This window comes from Carlito syrichta, unplaced genomic scaffold (genome assembly GCF_000164805.1).
Source record: "Carlito syrichta isolate Samal-C Ts95f unplaced genomic scaffold, Tarsius_syrichta-2.0.1 Scaffold267524, whole genome shotgun sequence".
NCBI lineage: Eukaryota > Metazoa > Chordata > Mammalia > Primates > Tarsiidae > Carlito > Carlito syrichta.
In genome coordinates, this window is record NW_007211620.1 from 17,376 (window position 1) to 23,746 (window position 6,371).

Here is a 6,371-nt window from a genome sequence, read left to right on the forward strand (position 1 = left end):
TATCCATAATGTTTACGTGTGCGAAGAGAAGGTCCCCACGGCTGTGTTCTAGGAACGGTCTCCTGGGGCAACCGAGGCCACGATGAGCGCCCGACCGAGGTCGGGGGTCAGCGTTGCATCCTGCCGCAAACCTAGAGGCCGGACAAGGCCTCCGGGGTCTCCAGCGCCTGCGCCGCCGAGTCGCGCCGCTCTGGCCACGCAGAGCGCGGGATCCCCTCCCCGCCTTTCCTCGCATCCCCATCCTCCCAGCGCCCGGCAGGAGTACTCGGGAACCTCACTGGCCCAGAACAGGGGCTGAGTGCATGGCTGACAGGGCCATGGCCCCGGGGTCCCGATGCACCACGGGAGCAGTTTAGGATGGGAGTGAGAAGGAAAGAGACATATTTCAGAAGCGCTCACTAGCGTAAACTGTTGGAAATTTTAATTTGGCTAGGCCTAACCGGATTGAATGACTACCTGTACCAGAAAACCCGCTTCGGGCTGGGGGATGTAGCTCAGTGGTAGAGCGCGCGCTTCGCATGTGTGAGGTCCCGGGTTCAATCCCCGGCATCTCCAAACAGCCGTTTTTCCTTTTCTCAACTGACATTCTAAAAAAACGCGATGCTACAAACTTTCGTTCACTTCTAGGGCGCCCCAAGACAATTTAAAAGCAAGGCTGCGAGAGATGAGGGAAGTGCGAGAGGTCAGCCCTTCTTATCGCTCGAAGTAAGAGTGAAACAGGAGATTATCTTTGTTTAATATTTTTTATTTGCCATGAGGCCAACGTTTAGACGCCGGTAGTGAAGTTGGCAAGAAAAACGGACGCTTGCATTGGCCGGGAATCGAACCCGGGCCTCCCGCGTGGCAGGCGAGAATTCTACCACTGAACCACCAATGCTTACGTATTACACTCTCTTCCATTTTCTACTAGAAGATAGTTTCGTGTGAGCGATGTTTCCGTTACTCATGTATGTGTATTTCAAATTAGAAAAGGCAATATAGTCTTTAAATGATTGCCAAAAATATTGAAAAATATTAACAGTCATTTGATCCTCTTTATATTAACTTCTGTGAACTTTATGAGGTGATTCTTTCTTCTAAAATGTTCTTGGTGAAGGAGGCAAATGAAGATTTTACGTCAACTAGTCTGTCTTCAGACACACTTAGATAATTGACAATAACCCCTCCTTTTTTTCTTTTATCACTTTGGTTATTCAGACAAATAAATGATGAAGATTTTTTAGGAACTGGAAGTAGGAAGGAGAAAACAGGGAAAGAAAGTTTGGACATTGACCCAAATTTATAATTTGGGAAGTGGTGAATTGGAACTATTCCAGAGCTGCACAGGGAACTTTGAAGCTTTGGTGACTCTAGCCAAGTGATCTAATTCTCTAAATTGCCCCCTTCCTCATTTGTGAACTACTTGATTTGGGGACCACTTTCAACTCTGAGAGTATGTATGATCCTTTGTCCTCAGTTTCCAGGAAAGTGAGAGTGCAAATGATACAACAAAGATATACAAGGGGGGAGAAAGTAAAGGGACGGAAGTGAACTTATGAAAATAACTCTAAATATAAGATAGAAGTCTGCGGAAGTAGGCATCACTGGCTCTCGACCTCTGGGAGAAAAATTCCCAACAATTTCCAGAATCTTTGGACGAGGAAGACTTTGGGGGGAAATATATGAGAAAATAACACCTAACATAGCAGTTACTATGTGCTAGGCTATGTAAGAACATTACACATGAACTTCACCCCAGTGAGGCAGATATTATTATTACCCCAATTTACAGATGAGGAAAGTGAGATTCTTTATGGCAGGATTGGAACACATCGCATTATTGTTCAACGGTCTGGGTGCTTAGCTACTGCCCTGTTCTGCCTAAAGCAGAATAAATTACTGTGTATTGGCATCCAAAATACTTCACGTAGCTTAGAACATTATATGTTTAAAATGGTAAAGCTGGGCACAGTGATTTACGCCTGTAATCCTGGCACTTTGGGGGGAAGAGGCTAGAGGAATGGCTGAGCCCAAGGGCTCCAGACCAGCCTGGGCAATTTGGCGAGACCTCGTCTCTGCAATAAATAAAAAAGTAGCCGGGCGTGGTGGTGCCCGCCTGTGGTTCCAGCTACTTGGAAGACTGAGGAGGAAGGATCACCTGAACCCCGCAGGTGGAGGCTGCTGCGGCCATGAGCGTGCCACTGCACTCCAGTCTGGACGACAGAGTGAGACTCCTACTCTTAAAAAAAAAAAAAAAATAGTAGAATGGAGTTACAGAAAGATCATAAAAGGCTACTGAAACAATGAACTTCTATATTAAGATTTATTTTTGACGACTCTTTAGTGTGTGGGTAAAAAACAAAACTTGAAGAAAAATACATTACAAAATTATAAAGACAAAAGATATGAAAGGACTAGGGGATCAGGAAATCGAAACTACAATTCTAAGCAACCCGTGAAAGAACAAAGTCAAATCATTTTACTTCTTTTAACCTTCGTTTGTTACTGATAATGAAAGAAATAGAGGTGAAACATGGTTTTACAATCCCATTCTGAAAGTATCTAGCTTTACAGAGGGGCTCAGGGCTATTGGCTGGTGAGGCTTCACCTTCTTTGCTCTGTCCCTACAAAAATTCCCCCAGCTCATCTTTAAACACCCTCTTTATGTGCATGTGTTTGTTAGGTCACAAGTACAAACAAAAACTTTGTAAAGCCCTGAACTAAATAATCTAAGATCCTTTATATTTCCAAAATGTTATGATTCGAAATTAAAAAAAAAAAAAAGGAAACAAACCTCAGGACACATGAAGCACTAACAAAAATTTAAAAGAAGTGAACAGAATCAAAGTGTGGTCTTAGCCTATGCAACACGGTGAGATCCTGTGTCTAAAAAAAAAAAAAGAAAGAAAAGAAAAGAAAACTTAGCCTAGCATGGTAAGCACCTGTAGTCCCGCCTACTGCAAAAGCCCAGGTGGGAGGATTGTTTGCGCCCAGGAAGTCAAGGCTGCAGTGAGCTATGATCGCACACTGCACTCCAGGCTGGACAACATAGCAAGACTCTTGTCTCAAAAAAATGAAGAAATATTTAAAATGTGGTCTTATGGCAAATATCATTAGTAACTTATTCAAAGTCCATTTTTTTTCTTTTTTGCTAAAAATATTCATTCAAGACCAACTAGCCCCAGGGACAAATGCGGTGCACTAAGCCAGTTATCCCATTTTACCTTTGCAAAGATTAATCTGAAGTAGGTTTGTCACTGCGTTCCTGCCAGTGAGAGGGAAGTCTATGGTCACCGTGGTGTTTCTGGGACAGTTGATACATAAGATCGATTTTGTCCTTGTCTTTTTTTCTTCTATGAGAATAAAATGCTTGCAGGTGCCCCAAACTTCCTGTAACTTGAAGGGAGACTGAGGGATGATCCAGCAGGGAAATAGAGATGCTGCACCATCCTGGGATTTTCTTCATCCAAATTTTGGTTAGGTAAACTAATTAAATATTTTTATTGTTTAAGCACTTTTGAGTTGGGCATTTTGGTATATGTGATCAAAAGCATTCAAGGGATGTGTGTGTGTGTGTGTGTGTGTGTGTGTGTGTGTGTGTCTCCAGCATTTTGTTATATGCAGTCAAAAGCATTCAAGGGATGTGTGTGTGTTGTGTGTACCACCCAACTCTTTCTGGTACAAGAAACTTTCTTTTCTGAAGAGAATTAATACCTTGAGATTTGGGTGAGGCTAACTTACCTCTTTATCTCTATTTCTTTATTACAATGACAGGTAGGTAAAACAGACCTAGTAAAATATTTTCCCTTGCCACTGTACTTCATTTAGAGATGGGTATGTGACCATAACTGGGGTGATTAAGAGTCCTTGCCAAAACTCTCTTTCTAGAACTATAAGTAAAGACTATCATTCTGCTGGGTTGAGCAAACAGGTTGGATGCGTAGCTTGGATTGCTGGTGGCCATCTTGCTTGTTCAGAAGAGAGAGACAAACACACCCCTAACATGACATTGGCCCCTAAAAGCAGACATGTTTGACTAGAAACAAACAAACAAAAAACCTGGATTTTGTGTCTATATGGGTCAGTAAATTGTTCTTAAACAGTAAATTGTCTTTTATGTCAGTTTGAGTAGTACTTGTATAGTGCAAATCTGAACAACTTAACTTGAGAAACTACACCAAACATGGTACATTTAGGAAACTCATTACCTTAATATGTGATAGGCTGTAAGTATATAAGTTGAAGAAATGTTTAGCGAAATTAATCATGATAAAACTATGAAGAGACAATAAAAACCATGAGAAAAGTTTTTAGGAAACACCCCTATCTTGTTGGAATGAAGTTAAATCTGTTGCAAAGAATGATAAGAATATTTGAAGGGATACTGAGACAACGATGTATGGAGAAGTAGAAAGAAGAGAAACCAAAAATAGAGAAATCAATCCACTGAGGAGATGGTTGGAGTTGGAGTGCAGAGGCAATGAGATCCTGAACCAGGGTGGAGCCTTAGCATGAGGTTAATGGCAAGGCAGAAGGAGAAAGAAAAATGAATCTGGAAATCTAGTTTAAGTTACTGGGAGACTCACGTTGTAGTGCAGGGAAGTCAGAAGGAGAACAGACTGGAAGGAAGGGGGCCAAGAAAAGCATTCACTTTTGGAAATTCTGACTTTGTGCTAAGTAGGGGAAGATGCCTGCTGGGTAGGCAGAAATCAAGACTATAGAAGTGGATTTGGAAATCAACTGAGAGGTGAAATGTGGAAATGTGAAAGTGGAGGAAGCCACAGAGGTTAGAGTGCTGAGGACAGAGCCTCAGCAAGATCAGAAAGGTGCATTGGAGAACGTGGCAGAGTCTCCAAAGGTGGAGAAGCAGGGCAATGGTGTGCCATGGAAGCTGTGGAGGTAGGTAGAGCCCCCCTTTTTCTGAGTAACACAACATGACAAATACAAGTATTGTGTTTTGTAGATTTACTGTGTAGTAATCCTAGCACTAATTCTGAGTAACACAAAATGTCAAATACACGTATTGGTATGTTTCATAGATATACTATGCAATAATCATGTTCCACGTCAGAAATTCTGGGGTAGGTAGTGGTTTTGTTATCTGTGTGACCAAGCTTGAAAAGATCGCAGGATGGCCACCAGGACCTTCTGGGTGGCACACACGAACAATCCCCCTGGTCACTCTGCTCCCATGCTCAGATGAGCAGCCCCCCTTGAGCTTGGCAGAGAGGAAGAAAACACAGGAGTGCCATGAAATGGTAACACAATCTTCTGCCTTAGGCAACCCTGGCTATTGTGACACCCCAGTACCATGAAATGGTAACACAATCTTCTGTCTTAGGCAACCCTGGCTATTGTGACATCCAGTGGGGCAGGCAGGGCCTTGTAAGTTGCATCTTATAGCATCTTGGAGCATTTGCTCAAGACGCCAAATCCCTGGCTAGTGTTGGCTCACCATGGAAATGTGACCAGGCTTACATCATCTAAAGAAAGTAAACCATTAGGAAACAGAAATAGTTCATATAATACACAGTCACCAAAGCAATGCCTTTTTTTTTTTAACTTGTGAGTGATTGTATTGATTTAATACACACAGCTTATTTCTGTCCCAGGTTACAAACTAGCCCTAGGGAAATGGTGGAGCCAGTCATTTGGATTGCCCTTTACTGGCTGGGAATTAAATCATTACTTATTCCATTTTAGAATCACAAGTAGTACCCTAAGGCCTACTTTCCTAAGGATTAAAATCAAGGCATGGAAATGAAGAATCCAGGTGTAATTCTCAGATGCATGCAGATGTTGAGAATGCAGCAATTTTTCTTGGAGAGCTGTCACTGCAAAAATCATCCTGCTCACAATATGCTCATTCCTAGTCCTTAAGCATGTCCAATTAGTCACCAAGTCTGATTTTCCCCTTTTAAGATGGCATTGCTGTTGCTTCCTCCTCATGCCAATCTCCCTTAGCTGGTGCAGACAATTGTCAGCTCACTCTCTAGGCTACCTGGGAAACCTCAGATTTTCTCTGCCACCCTGCATGCTGCTACCAGTTAAATTTTCTCCATTCCCTTTCCTACTGCCTTCTCTCTCTTTTCCTTTTTCCTTCCTTAATTTTTGAAAATTCAGTCATTTCTTTATTGTTGGTTCAAAAATTGAATCAGTCAGGTCAGGGTGGCTCACACCTATAATCCCAGCACTTTGGGAGGGTGAGGTAGGAAGGTCGCTTGAGTCCAGGAGATTGAGACTAGGATGAAAAACATAACGAGAGCCCCATCTCTACAAAAAATACAAAAATTAGCTGGGTATGGTATCCTATGCCGTTAGCCCTGCTCCTTGAGAGGCTGAGGCCAGAGGATCTCTGAGCCCAGGAGGTCAAGGCCGTAGTAAGCTATGTT

The 6,371-nt window shown here is 42.6% G+C and overlaps 2 non-coding genes across 2 annotated transcripts; one reads left to right on the forward strand and one right to left on the reverse strand.

Annotated features, from left to right (window-relative positions):
- The first annotated feature begins 483 nt into the window (after nucleotides 1-483).
- On the forward strand, nucleotides 484-555 carry TRNAA-CGC. Its single transcript has one exon. It is a non-coding gene; the product is annotated as a tRNA-Ala (tRNA).
- A 251-nt stretch (nucleotides 556-806) lies between these two features.
- Nucleotides 807-877, reverse strand: TRNAG-GCC. Its single transcript has one exon. It is a non-coding gene; the product is annotated as a tRNA-Gly (tRNA).
- Between the last annotated feature and the right edge of the window lie 5,494 nt (nucleotides 878-6,371).